Source organism: Felis catus, chromosome B3 (assembly GCF_018350175.1).
Source record: "Felis catus isolate Fca126 chromosome B3, F.catus_Fca126_mat1.0, whole genome shotgun sequence".
NCBI lineage: Eukaryota > Metazoa > Chordata > Mammalia > Carnivora > Felidae > Felis > Felis catus.
Window position 1 is genome coordinate 111,993,291 of NC_058373.1, and position 13,814 is coordinate 112,007,104.

At 42.2% G+C, this 13,814-nt stretch overlaps 2 long non-coding RNA genes across 2 annotated transcripts in view; both read right to left on the minus strand.

Moving 5' to 3' along the window:
• Window positions 1-2,842, minus strand: part of LOC109500881 — a 76,892-nt gene extending 74,050 nt beyond the window's left edge. The window contains exon 1 of the long non-coding RNA XR_002158708.2: window positions 2,784-2,842. This is a non-coding gene — a long non-coding RNA (uncharacterized LOC109500881). The remainder of the gene's footprint in view (window positions 1-2,783) is intronic.
• Window positions 2,843-2,866: 24 nt separating this feature from the next.
• Window positions 2,867-13,814, minus strand: part of LOC123386114 — an 88,974-nt gene continuing 78,026 nt past the window's right edge. The window contains exon 6 of the long non-coding RNA XR_006599699.1: window positions 2,867-2,921. This is a non-coding gene — a long non-coding RNA (uncharacterized LOC123386114). The remainder of the gene's footprint in view (window positions 2,922-13,814) is intronic.

Sequence of the window (13,814 nt, forward strand, 5' to 3'; positions counted from 1 at the left end):
TTCTATTAATTAAGTAATTATTATTATTATCATTTACTTTTTCATGTGTTCCAGGTTCATATATCTAATTAAAATTTAAGCTATTTAAGGATAGAGTTGAGCCTTGCACATTTTCATATTCTTCATAGGTTGATGTCCACAATAAGTGTCATGAAATATTTCTTATAAGGACTAAAGTAACTTTTGAAGTAAGGCCATTTTCTTCCCTTTGGTGTTTGCAAAGTACTAGCCTACAGAGATAGAAGCTAAGTTTGTGTCCATAGCAAATGCAGTGTCCTTTTTGTAATAGTTTTGGAAGCAGATGATCAGTGGAGCAACTGGAGATTTCAATTGAGGATCCAGACCCAAACATCCAGATATTGAGAATCCAGGGATAGAGTTTACGTGGCAAGAAGAAAAATGTAGTAAAAATAGAAATATGGGATAGAAGTCCTGCTATTTCCCAATGGAAGTGATATGAGAGTGGGTGAAAGATCCCCAAAAGGAATCTGGATAACAGGTTCAAGAATCAGAGACCCAGGGCACCTGGGTGGCTCAGTCAGTTAAGTGTCGGACTTCAGCTCAGGTCATGACTCATGCCTTGTGAGTTCGTCAGGCTCTGTGCTAACAATTCAGAGCCTGGAGCCTGCTTCGGATTCTGTGTCTCCCTTTCTCTCTGCCCCTCCCCTGCTCACACTCTGTGTGTGTGTCTCTCTCTCTCAAAAATAAATAAACATTAAAAAAATTAAAAAAAAAAAGAATCAGAGACCCATAAGAAGGCCTTTATAACAGAATCAGGTCTTCTAACTCAGGCTCCAAGTTTTATGTGTTATCTGTAGAGTCAGGCATCAATTCTGGTCTGATTCCAGGCTATGCAGGAACCAGGAGCCACCTGACTGAGATGTGTTCCCAAAGCTCCCTTCAGGCAGATAATAACACACCTCTCTCTTTAAAACTAAACAAGAAAAAATGTTTTCCAAAGAATATACTCTGATTTATTTTTTATATTCTCCAAGAGCAATCATGTTCTCTTTATATATTCCTAAAAAAAGGCAGAGAAAATCTTCTAGAACATAAACATAAAGAAAGGGACTGCCTCTAGCGGGTGGTGGCTAGAAATCAGGCAACTTGATCATTCCACATTTGCATCCCAGAAAAAAAAAAATACAACCACCTTCCATTCACCATCAACTTCCATGTGATCCTTGCATCATTCCCTTCTTGCTCTCTCAGTGGCTTAATGATCTTTCTTGAAAGACTTCTGTGTGTTCCAGGGGAAAACATGCCTTTCCAGGTCAAGTCTAGCTCTCCCATGTCTGGGGTGGTCTCCCTGATTCACCACTGGAGCTCCTCACATTTCCCCACCTTGACTTCCTCCTTTGCCATCAGGCATTGCACCACCATCCGCCTTGGAAAAGCTTCATAACTCAGGATGACAATATAAAAACCATTAAGCCTACATACATCAGCAAAACTGCCTCACTGCTGTCTCTGCTGCAGGTTATAAAGATATGTCACAACACACACAGGCCCCTCGAGCACTGGACTTGATGTGTTGTGCTCAGAAGGCCACTTCTAAGACCAAAGCCATTTTTCACTCAAGGACTCTGTCAAAGGGTCCAAATGCTGCACAAATGCTGATAGTGATAGCTCTGGGGTATTACCCAGGCATGGCCCATTACTCAGATATCAAAACTGGTGATCAGATCAAAATATATACTCATTCATACACATTACACTGAAACATGAATATCAATTCCTCTTACTCCTGACTGGGGAAAACCCACCACCTACTGTTTAAGAATCCACTCACTAGGTGAATGGAAGAAATAATCAGGGTGGTAAAAATCCAAGATCTGTAAATCAAGTCTAATAATCCCCCAATTTCTATAGCTAGGAAAAATTTCTGCACCCTCGTAGAGAAGAGATTTTTCCTTAGTGCCCATAAAATATGAGCTCTACTGAGACTACCAAATTTCAATGGCCCTTGGCCTAGAAGCTGCCTTCTGAGACTCCTCAGCTTCCCCTTCTCAGTCCCACATCCCAACTTTGACCTCTAGGCAGATTAGCAAAAATTTATGTCAAAAACCCAGCGATGATTTAAAAGCAAGTGACAAAGTCAAAAACACACATATCAACCTTCACAAATGTGTATGACATTTGCCCAGAAATCTGTTTTCTGTGGCACTATGACTGAAGGCTATAAGATGGTACAATTTTGTCTCTTGTCCCTCTCTAGAGGCTTCATAACATCTTGATTGTGAAATGTTATATAGCTGTACAAACTAAACTTCAAGACCTTAATTTAATGTACACTGGAGTTTGTTTAGAATTAGGGCTCTCCTTCATTTTCATATCAGATCCTTACCAGTTTACTTATTTTTTATAGCATCCCCACCATTTTGTTTTTATTTTATTTTTATTTTTTATCTAATTATATAATTCATATAATTTTGTATAATTTATATAATTGGCTAACATACAGTGAGTAAAGTGTGCTCTTGGTTTTGGGGGTAGATTCCCATGATTCATCACTTACATACAACACCCAGTGCTCATCCTAACAAGTGCCCTCCTCAATGCCCATCACCCAATTTCCCCTCTTCTCCATCCCTCCATCCACCCTCAGTTTGTTCTCTTTATTTAAGAGTCTCTTATGGTTTGCCTCCCTCCCTCTCTGTTTGTAACTATTTTTCCCCCTTCCCTTCCCCCATTGTCTTCTGTTAAGTTTCTCAAGTTCCACATGTGAGTGAAAACAAGATATCTGTCTTTCTCTGACTGACTTATTTCACTTAGCATAGTACCTTCCAGCTCCATCCACGTTGCTGCAAATGGCATGATTTCATTCTTTCTCATTGCCAAGTAGTATTCCATTGTATATATAAACCACATCTTCTTTATCCATTCATCAGTTGACGGACATTTAGGCTCTTGCAGCCACTCTGGAAAACAGTGGGGAGGTTCCTCAAAAAATTAAAAATAGAACTACCCTACAACCCGGCAATAGCACTACTAGGAATTTACCCAAAGGATATAGGAGTGCTGATTCATAGGGGCACATGTACCCCACTGTTTATAGCAGCGCTTTCAACAATAGCCAAATTATAGATCCCTACCAGTTTAAACTTCTCACAGCACCATCCATCCAAATCAACACTGTCTGATGCAACTTTTGCAATGATGGAAATGTTTGGTCCAATAAAGAAGCCACTAGCCACATGTGGCTATGGAGTACCTGAGTGTACTTTCACTATGGCCAATTTCCAGTTACCAGTCTGGAGTCCCCAGACATACAGTCAGGAATGGATATGCGCAATTAGCTTCATGAGGTGGTATGGGCCAGCTCCAGAACACCATGGGGCGGACCACCAGTGAGCCAGGGGCTACTGGGATGTGGCTTGCCCAGGGAATGGAGGGCACTCCCCACAGTGCAAGACGTGTGTGTGAGAGGTCCCCAGTGATGACCATGTCTACAGAGCCCAGGAGAAAGAAGGAGTTTGACTATTTTCCAAACAGAGAGCAAAAATCACACAGTCAAGGCAGAGCTTGCCTTTCCTCTTACATCTGTTCTCTCCTCTCTATCCCTTCACCCTTGCAGGGTATAAAAGCAGTTGGGGAGGCTGTGAGCTTAAATTTAAACCTGCATGATATCTCTTGGCCCTAAAGAAACTGTCTCATTGTCATCAAAATCCAGCCTGATGACCAGGGGAGAGTTTCATAACTTTCACATCAAAGTCAACAACTGTCCCTCTTGAAAACCCCTTCCTTCAATGTCTTTGCATGAAGCTTTTCCTTCCAGATCTCCTATGGTGAAACAAATAAAGGAAACAAGAATGTAGGTATCTCCTGCTATGACATGAGATAAACATGAATCCATATCCATTCTCTTCCTCCAGTCACAGATGCTTACTCTAGACATTTTTCCTTATCTGCCAGCTATGTACATTTAGGGCATGTTGTCTCGTCTAAATCCTGTGCAGAAGACAATCACCAAGTTGAGGACTTAGGAAGAATAGCAAAATTTGCTAATGTTTGGTGAGCATCCAAAGGTGCCAATCTGGAGAGAATGGCACAATTTGGTCTGAAAAGCAGCCTTTTTCTCCCTGCCTGAAGGCAGAGGCAACAGAAGGTGCCATGCAGAATGCTGCTGCTTCCTCTTGCACGTTCATGGCAGGTACCACCTTGAACCCTCTACTTTCTCCCTCTAGCTTTCTGATTTTAAGCAGAAACTCAAATGATTCTTCACCCTTTCTGGGTCTTGGAACTATTTAAGAATTGCCAAAGTACTGGGATCCCCAGAATCAGAGTCAGTAGACCCGATTCTAGGGATTTGAGGCTCAGAAGCCCTGTTTGAAGGCAGGTACTCTGGTGCTTGTGCCCTCCGAGAGCACCACTCTCAGTGATCCTCATCCCCCCAGCTCCTTCCCACTTTCTCCAGCTGGCTAGGTTTCAGCATAAGACTGCTTGCCCATTGAACTGGCACCATGAACTTCTCAACAGTGGTTTCCTGGGTCTAGAGAAAACAGCCAGATTCCTTTAAGCAAATTGTGTCTTTGTTATTGATTTTCTCCACTTGAAGGCTTGAGAATCCCTGATTAGATCATAAACTGCTGCATCAGCCATCCACTGCTTCAGTCTCTTGAACACAACTTCAATTTCTCTGGAGCACTTCAGCTCAAATGCAGCAAGTTCTGGATGTATATACATTGTGTTTTCACTCATTTAAACACTAACATTTATTGAGCATATATTAAGAGCCAGGCACTAGTCTAGGGACGGGATATAGCATGAACAAAACAGGTCTCATCTTAATTTATCCTCTTCCAAAAGGGCAATTCTAACTATTGTTGCTTTCAAAACAATGTGAAAACTCAACCAAAATTCACCTAAGTATTTTGCCCAAGCAAGGAGAGGCAAAGACAAGATGTAACATCATACAGTTTGACTAAACTACTTTAGATTCAACATCTAAAAATAAAATTAGACCATGCAACACCACTGAATTGTGAACAGATGTCTCACAAAAAATTAGTCTGGAAATGTGCATATATTTAAGTAGACCTGGAGGTTAACTGTGGTGGCCAAAAGGCTTGAGGTCAGCATGAATATAATCAGAGGGTGCTGACGACTTGGTTAACCAGAGATGGTTTGGCGATCCTAGAAAAATGTAGAATGTGTGTAGTTGGCAATGCAGGGCTAAAGCTTACTAGAGTTGAATAGGCAGCCAAAGGACAGACAAGCTAAAAGTTATTTAAAAGTATGTTTTATACATATCTATATATCTATATCTATATCTATCGACATAGATAGATAGATATACACACACATATGATATTTAAACTCATTATGGACAGAAAAGATTATAGTCCTAAGGCAATAGCTGGAGAAAGTACAGAGTAAGTACTAAAAGGACATACTATTCTTAAGAAAATATTTTAAAATAGCAGTTTCCTATATCCATAGCTTCCAAAGATCCCAGTTAGTGCTAATAGACATTCAAATGAAATTTGAGACTGGGAATATATGAGACCAGTAGTCTCTACACAGGGGCGAGTCCATATTTTGCAGCATCTGATGGTTCTACAATTTGGGTGATCGTAAAAAAAAAAATTTCTAATACCAAATTAGGTCCAGAGCCCTGGAAAGGACCCTAAAGCTTCAACCACATTAACTTCACAGTAAATCCATCTCTACCCAAGTGAATATGAGAAACACATACTTCTTTAGTGTTAGGATCACAGTGACTGAGATAAGATTGGAAGCCCAATTTGGAGAATTTTGTAATCAGAGAACAATTATTTAAAGGTGCTTTGATAAGGAGACGCAAGATAATAGTGAAGGTGGTGTGAAGGGAGGCTTTTGGCGATCCAAACCACTGAAATAGACATCCAATGTAAATTTAAACGAGATACTGATTTTTCCTATCAATTTGTCGACTTAAAATAAAAATCATACTGTTAAGTCAGCCTCGAGAGAGCACGTACAGCATCTACATATGATTTACAAAAAGACCCCACATAGGCAGACAAGGTGAAAAGACAAGTCCCCTTTGGTCAGGTAGAGCCCCCATAGGTGAAAGGTGTAACAATCAGTGGGGCTTTGGGGCAAGGTAAAAAAACATTCTTTTCGCTATGTGGTACCCCACTTGCAGGATGCCAGGCTGGGCAAAGGAAATGCAGACTGGATTTCAGCCCTAATTCAACCTCTCAGCTGGGCACCTTTGTGCAGTGTTCCAACTATACAACGAAACATGGCAGTCCAGTATCTAGAGAAATAGTGATTTTAACAGTATGCCTAAAAAGACTTAAAAATGTGTACTTCTCTAGCTCAGGAACGTCTACTTCTTGGAATTTATCTTAAGAAAATTATCAGTAAATAGGACAACAATTTATGTAAAATAAAGCATGTAGATGTAGTATTTATTTGTATAGCAAAAAGTTGCAAACAGCCTGTATATCCAGTAATAGAAAACTGGTTAACTAACTTGTGATTTCACCTTACAAGGGAATACTGACCATTCATTAAATGACTTTTCATCACAGGAGGAAATATTCTTGACACAATTAAAAAGCAAGAAAGGAAACTATGCAGATTTTTAAAATTTGTGTCTCTTTAAAAAAGACTACAAAGTTTTCCAAACATTAAATAGTAGTTATATATGGGTAGTGGGATTACAGGTGATCTTTATTTTCTTCTTCACATTTTTCCATTATTAAAAAAATTATTTTACTTTGCAAATGTCATCATAACCCTCACTGCAAACACACATCTTTACATGGTATCCAGATTTGCAGGGCAGAGACAAAGTGGGAGAAGGGAATAAATGCTGCCTTGACCTCATGAATGTATTGTCTGAGCCTCATTGATTTCCACCTCTCATTGAGTCCCTGCCCCAGGTTGCCTGGCTGCACTTGGCTTCATTGTCCTCTCTGACTTACTGTGATGGGGGTTCATCAAAGGAACATGATGTGTCCCTATGACTGTCACCACCTTTCAAAGCCCTAGGAGTGTGCCTGTGTGCTTGAGCATTATGACATAACAGCTTAGGGTCACTAAAGATACTTGCCCATAGAAGAGGAAGGTATTGTGAACCAGGCTGGAGCAGCTAATTGACTTAGCTATTTGCTTCCAGATTTATAAGACACCACTGCTGAGTAATTAAACTTACTGAGCTATTTCCACAAGATATTAACTTTATGTAATCCTCACTAAACATAAATTGAGAGCTGGGTTTGGATTTTGTTTTGCTGTTTTCCATTTTGGAATCAGTAATTAAAGATTATTCAATTATGATAATGTGTTTCTTTTAGGGATGGTCTTTGTAGCTGAAGCCTGATGAATACAATGCAGCTTGGAAGATAATGATTTTAAAAACTCTCCTGTAAAGTTCCAAGTGGAGGAGACATGCTTTCTCACTTTTTCTAGGCTAGTTGTTCTCTAAACTTCATTCCAGAACCATCTTTAACACAAGGCAGATGTTCTCCCCAGGGTTAAATAAAGATGGACAGGGTTAGGCAGTGCGTGTTAATGACTTGGAGCCCAGGCACACCTGGCACCCTGGGGATCATGTTAGTACATTGTGGGCAGCAAGGGGAAAGGGCTCCAGGTCTAAGTCATGGCATAGAGTGGCCAGAAAGAAGAGCTTAGGGCTCTAGGCTGGCCCACAAGTCTCCAAGTTCAACAAGAAAGGCCCCACTCAGGCTATGCTGGCAGGTAGGGCTGCACAGCTTGGACTGGTTGCTTCTCTGCAAACCAGCTCTTGCCCAGGCTTCCCCAGCAGATGTTCACTGAGAGCTAGATGTTGATGCGCACGTAATCAACACTCCTGGTGAGCATGTAGTCAGCACTCCTTCTTGTGAGCACCTATCAGCCACTAGAGCAGAAGGCACATCCAGGTACAAAAGACCAACAAGTAGGCTCCTGGCTCAGCTCCTGGCTCAGCAGGATGCAGATCTCTCTCCTTGGTCCAACCTGTCTCTCTGGCAACCAGGCAGAAGTAGTAGAGGCTTCTGAATAAGGCTAAACTTAGGTTTTAAGTCTTTCTAACTTGGCCAAGTTTGTTTTGCTAAATCTCGTTTCCTCTTCTGCAAGGTAGGGATGATATCTGTAAAGCCAGCGTGACACCATGACACTGGATAGAAGTGTGTAACATGGTTACTGACAGGTAACTGACACCCCAGGGCTGGCAGGTTATCCATTTCCTTCCACAGCTCCCAGTGCCTCACAGCCTCAGTGCCTCCTCTCATTCAATCCGTTATACCAGTGGCTACACTTTAGAGTCACCTAGAAAACTTGTAAAAACTACAAATGCTTGAGCCCTATATTAATTATCTATTGCTGTGTAGCAAATCACTCCAAGCTTAGAGGCTTAAAAATCGTAAATGTAGTGGGGCGCCTGGGTAGCTCAGGTGGTTAAGCGTTTGACTTTGGCTCAGGTCATGATCTTGCAGTTGGTGAGTTCAAGCTCTGGATCAGGCTCTGTGCTGACAGCTCAGAGCCTGGAGCCTGCTTTGGATTCTGTGTCTCCCTCTCTCTCTGCCCCTCCCCTGCTCATGCGCACTTGCACATGCTCTCTCTCTCAAAAATAAACATTTAAAATTTTTTTAAAAAATCATAAATGTAGTATCTCATGGTTTCTGTAGGTCTGGAATCTGGACACAGCTTAGCCAGGTGGTTCTGGTTCTGGTTTAGAGTCTCTCATGGTGCTGTAATCAAGGTGCCAGCTGGGGCTGCAGTGACCTGGGGGTTGGCCTAGGAAGGAGAATACACCTCTAAATTCGGCCACATGGCCGTTGGCCAAAGTTCTTCACCCCCTTCCATGGGGCTACTCATGACATGACATTTTGGCTCTCCCCAATGCAAGTGATCTGAGAGAGGCAGAAAGCAATGCCACATTGTCTTCTAGGACCTGGTCTACAAGTCACATGCTTTCACTTCCATCTTGTTCTGTTCATCAGAAGAAAGCCACAAAGTCCTGCCCACATTCCGTGGGAGGGAATACCCAGGGAAAGGATCACGTTGGCAGTCCTGTCGGCTGGCCACCACAGGTCCCAATCCCAGATTTCAACATAAGTGGTTTGGGACTCAAGCATCTTTTTTTTTCCTCTTAACTCTCTAGGTAACTCCAATATACCACCAAGGTCAAAGACCACATTCTATACAGTCTCTCCTAAGTTACCTTCTCTCTGGCACAACATGGTCAATTTAATCCCTCCCCTCAGTATGTCCTTAATTGGCTCATTACCTCCTGCTGCTAAATTCTCTCAAGTCCTACACAATCAAGCCAGAAGCAGGGCCCTTCAGAAAGCAGATAGCAGTAGCAGAGAAGTCAACGTCCAGATAAGAAAATAGCATCCCAAATTAACATGATATCAACACTGGAAGGCCTTTGAGTTCTGGAGCAAGTAGTTAGGCAAGGAGCCAGGCCAAGTCAGAAATCAGGAATGGTGAAGGGGCTGTGCATGCAGCCAGCAGGCCAGGAGACAGTGACATGTGACCAAAGCAAAGGGACTCCCTCCCCCACCAGCCAAAGCAGTCTTCTGGCTCAGCCCTAGCTGCCTTACTGCTCTTTACTCTCATGAAAGCCAATTCCAAAACATCTCCCTCAAGTGCCACAGGTGATGCCAGCCAGAAGCAGCCTGGAGTGTGAATCCCAAAGAGAACAGACAGTCCCAGCTTCCTGGCAGAGGCAGTTCCCCTAACACAAGCTGCCCTCAACCCCTCTTCCAGTAAGCAAGCTTTCCTGGCTCATTATAATGTTGGCATTGCCATCCACAGATGAAAGTCGCCTACAACAAAAATAAACATGAAATGATTATGACATCCACATCAGTGGGGAGTGAGGTGTCCATCATCACAGATGGCTTATTCATCTTTGTGTAATGAAACCCAAATTGTAATTGTATATTTCCAGCCTGTTCTCTCTCTCTGCTAAGTAAAGAGGTATCTGACTTTGTCTCTCTGATCAATTGCTGCCTGCTCTGGCCCCCTGGTCCTCTGTTCTTTTGTAGCACAGAACCGGGAGGAGAGGGAGGAATGGAAGGAAGAGGGATGAGAGCCAGGGCTTGGGGAGGGCTAAGCAGGGGTAGCTCTGAAGAGAGATGGGGAGTGTTTGCAGTATGGGAGGGAAATGGATGAAAGAGAAAAGAGTTGAAAAAAAGAAACATTTCTTAGGATTAAGCCCTTGAAAAATGTCCAAAAATAGCTATTTTTTTTTTAGTTTATTTATTGATTTTGAGACAGAGAGAGCACACACAAGTGAGTGCAGGAACAGGGGAGAGGCAGAGAGAGAGGGAGAGAGAGAGAATCCCAAGCAGGCTCCATGCTGCCAGCGCAGAGCCCGACCCAGGGCTCAAACTTACAAACTGTGAGATGATGACCAGAGCCGAAATCAAGAGTTTACACTTAACCAACGGAGCCACCCAGGTGCCCCAAGATTAGCAATGAAAAAAGACTTAGTTATTTGGAAATTTTTTTTTAATTGGTGGACTATGATTTTTGATCATGATCATGTTTTGAGACTGGACCATGAAGGCCCCCGCTTGAATGAGATTACATTAGTATCCATATAGAGGTGAAGAGATATGGAGAGGTCATGGCACAACACTTAGGCACCGTGACTGACCTGGGGGTGTAGACAGGGAGCCACATCACACACAACCTTTTGTGCCTTCCCACTGTATCCTGTGAACAGTGGGGAGCCAGCCAAGAATTACAAACAAAGGAGTCATAGGATTGGGTCTGGGTGTGCAGGTGATGGAATGCAGGCCAACTGGTTAGCAGGTGTCAGTCCAGGTGAGAGATGATAAAGGCCTGTGCTAAGATAGTAGTTGGCAGGGGGTGGGGGGCAGGGAGTAAGGGGGGGGAAGAACTAGATATGAGGGACACTTACATGATGAAATCAGTCAGACTTAGTGCTTTAGTAGTTCTTTGATGGGAAAGGGAGCCAGGGGTACTCTGGAGAAGGAGAAGTCGAGGCCAACCCTAAGGGTCCAGCTTTGGTGTCTGGGGTGGGAGGTCATGACAGACTTCATGAACATAGAGAATTCAGAAGGGGAGCAAGCACTGAACTCTGGCTATAGGCAAGATGGACGGGAAAGGACCTGATCACACACAGTGATGATACATTATTCTTATGGCTCTCATTACTAGTAGGCTTCACTTTTACAACAGGTGTCTCTCAAACTTTATGGAGATGTAATATTTATCTAACTTTTTTTTCAATTACTAGGTTCTGCTATTCTAGGTACTAGGGATACCTCTATCACCCACAGCTCCCAGATATAATCCTGGGACTCCTTTGTTTGAAACTCTTCACCGGCTCCCCACTGTTTACAGGCTACAGTTCAAAGGCATAAAAGGTTATTTGTGATGTAGCCTCCTGTCTACCCCCAGTTCAGTCATGGTGCCTACGTGGAGTGCTGTGAACTCTCCATACCTTTCCACCTTTGTGCATTTACTCAGGCTCTTTGTGCCATTGGATTGCCATTCTGTCCCCACAACGTGCACCCCAAGCCCGCATCTGGAGGGCATCTACTGTGTCTGTACTGCATCAGTTCAATTGTCACCCATCCTAGACGCAATTAATTCCCTCTTTATTTTCCCCACTGTGCCCCATAGATAATTCCATCCCGGTGTTTACAACCTTGACGCACCTATTATTTTGAATATCTGCCTCACTCAATGAGGTTGAAAGCTTCTTAAGGGCAGGACCTTACCCTGATAGTATGTAATAACTATAGTGTTATTGCCATGAATATGGACGTGACCATTTCTTGAGCACCTAGTATGTGGCAGAGCCAGTGCTCTTTGTAACACCATGCTGCCTTTTTCTTTTTGTCATTTTTATTGCCAATGCCTAGCAAAGTATAGCACATTGGGAGGCACTCAGTAAACATTTTTAAACAAATAAATGGGTATCTATTTGTTGAGAAAAAGCAACAGGAAGTTTGAGTTTGTCTTGTTATTTCTCTTCTCTGGCACATATGAGGCCTATAAGCTGCTATCCTACTTCTAACCCCCAAAACTAAGTTTGCAGGAATAAATAAAGCAAATGTAACTAAACTTTAATATACATTTATATGCTTGTTTTTATATGAAAATTTCTAGGTCAATAACAGACGATTAGGGAATTACTTTTAACAGTATTTTAATGAGAGGGAGGAAATACAAATATGAATATGAACTTTTAATCAAGTATAATCTATTATATAAATGTACCAACCTAGTAATTATTTCTTCATTTTTTGTATGTGATTTGATCCCTGAAGTTTTGGGCACTGTTGCAAGTTCTTCATGGTGCAATTATTAATAATAATAAGTCTGAGGGGCACCTGGGTGGCTCAGTCAGTTAAACATCTGACTTCGGCTCAGGTCATGATCTCACAGTCTGTGAGTTCAAGCCCCATGTCAAGCTCTGTGCTGATGGCTCAGAGCCTGGAGGCTTCTTCAGATTCTGTGTCTCCCCCTCTCTCTGCCTGTCCCCTGCTCATGCTCTGTCTCTCAATAATAAATAAACATTAAAAAAACTTTTTAAAATAATTTTTAAGTCTGATTTATGGGCATATGAAGCTTTATTTTACTATTTCTCTATTTTTGAGTCTGTTTGAAAGTTATTGTTATAAAAAGATGGAAGCTTTTTTTTTCTTTTTTTACATTTATTCATTTTTAAGGGACAGAGAGAGACTGAGCACGAGTGGAGGAGGGGCAGAGAGAGAGGGGGACACAGAATCCAAAGTAGGCTCCAGGCTCTAAGCTGTCAGCACAGAGCCCAGCCCGGGGCTTGAACTTACAAACCATGAGATCATGACCTGAGCCAAAGTCAGACACTTAACTGACGGAGCCAACCAGGCACCCCTGGAAGCTTTTGTGAATGCAGCATTGTTTTAGGATCTCTCCTTAGTAGATTCAACAGTAACTTCATAGTGGTTCCCTTTTCCTCCTCTAAGCCCTCCCTTTTCCTAATAAGCAAGCAGACCACTCTCAGAGAGGTCGCTTTGGTGAGTGAGTGCTAGATCAGCTGTGACACATTATGTATTTTATCTGGTGAAATCACTCCAACATGTGCAATGAATTCGCTTGATCTGATTTGCCTGGGTGATGTATGCAGCAGTGATTCAGGCCTAAACAGTCACCTGGAGAGGCAATCCTTCTTCAGGGGACAGCCCAGGGAATATGAGATGTGGTCAGTGACAAGCATGATGACAGCCAGATTTATCTGTCAGTTGGGGGCATGGTTAGTGACGTTCCTCAGCTTCAGGACAGGCTCCAAACTAAGCAGTAAGGCTGCTCAAAGTCTGCAGCCTGGAGCAAATAAGGATTTTCCTTAGTCTCTGAAAAACCTCAGCCAGACCTCTGAGTCTGGGAGAGTTACAGCTTAAAGCCCAGCAAGGCATTAACCAAGCTGTCATGGGAAGAGTAGATGTGCAAATAAATTTGATAAAGCCTCAAACTTTCCAAATTCCCAAGGGAGCAAAACTGGGTTCAGATTATTTTGTTAAGTTTTTAATGAGAGGCAGAAAACTAACATGGAAATAAAAATAAGTTTTAGAGTCAGATATAGATTCTGATACCAGAAAAGCCACCACTGGTTTGTAACTGTAGTTACTGGTTTGTAACCCAAGTTTACACTGTCTTAGGTAAAAGATAGTGATAATATCACAGAAATAATATATGTAAGGAACCAGCATGATGCCTGGAACATAGTTCTTAACAACTGATAGATGTATCGTCCTGGAAGATTTTTGACTGCAAGATTCCTAGAGGCACACAAGAGAGAAAATAAGTGTTGGTTTTATAGATTAGAAAGAACACACCAAGGAGAGCAAGAAAATCAT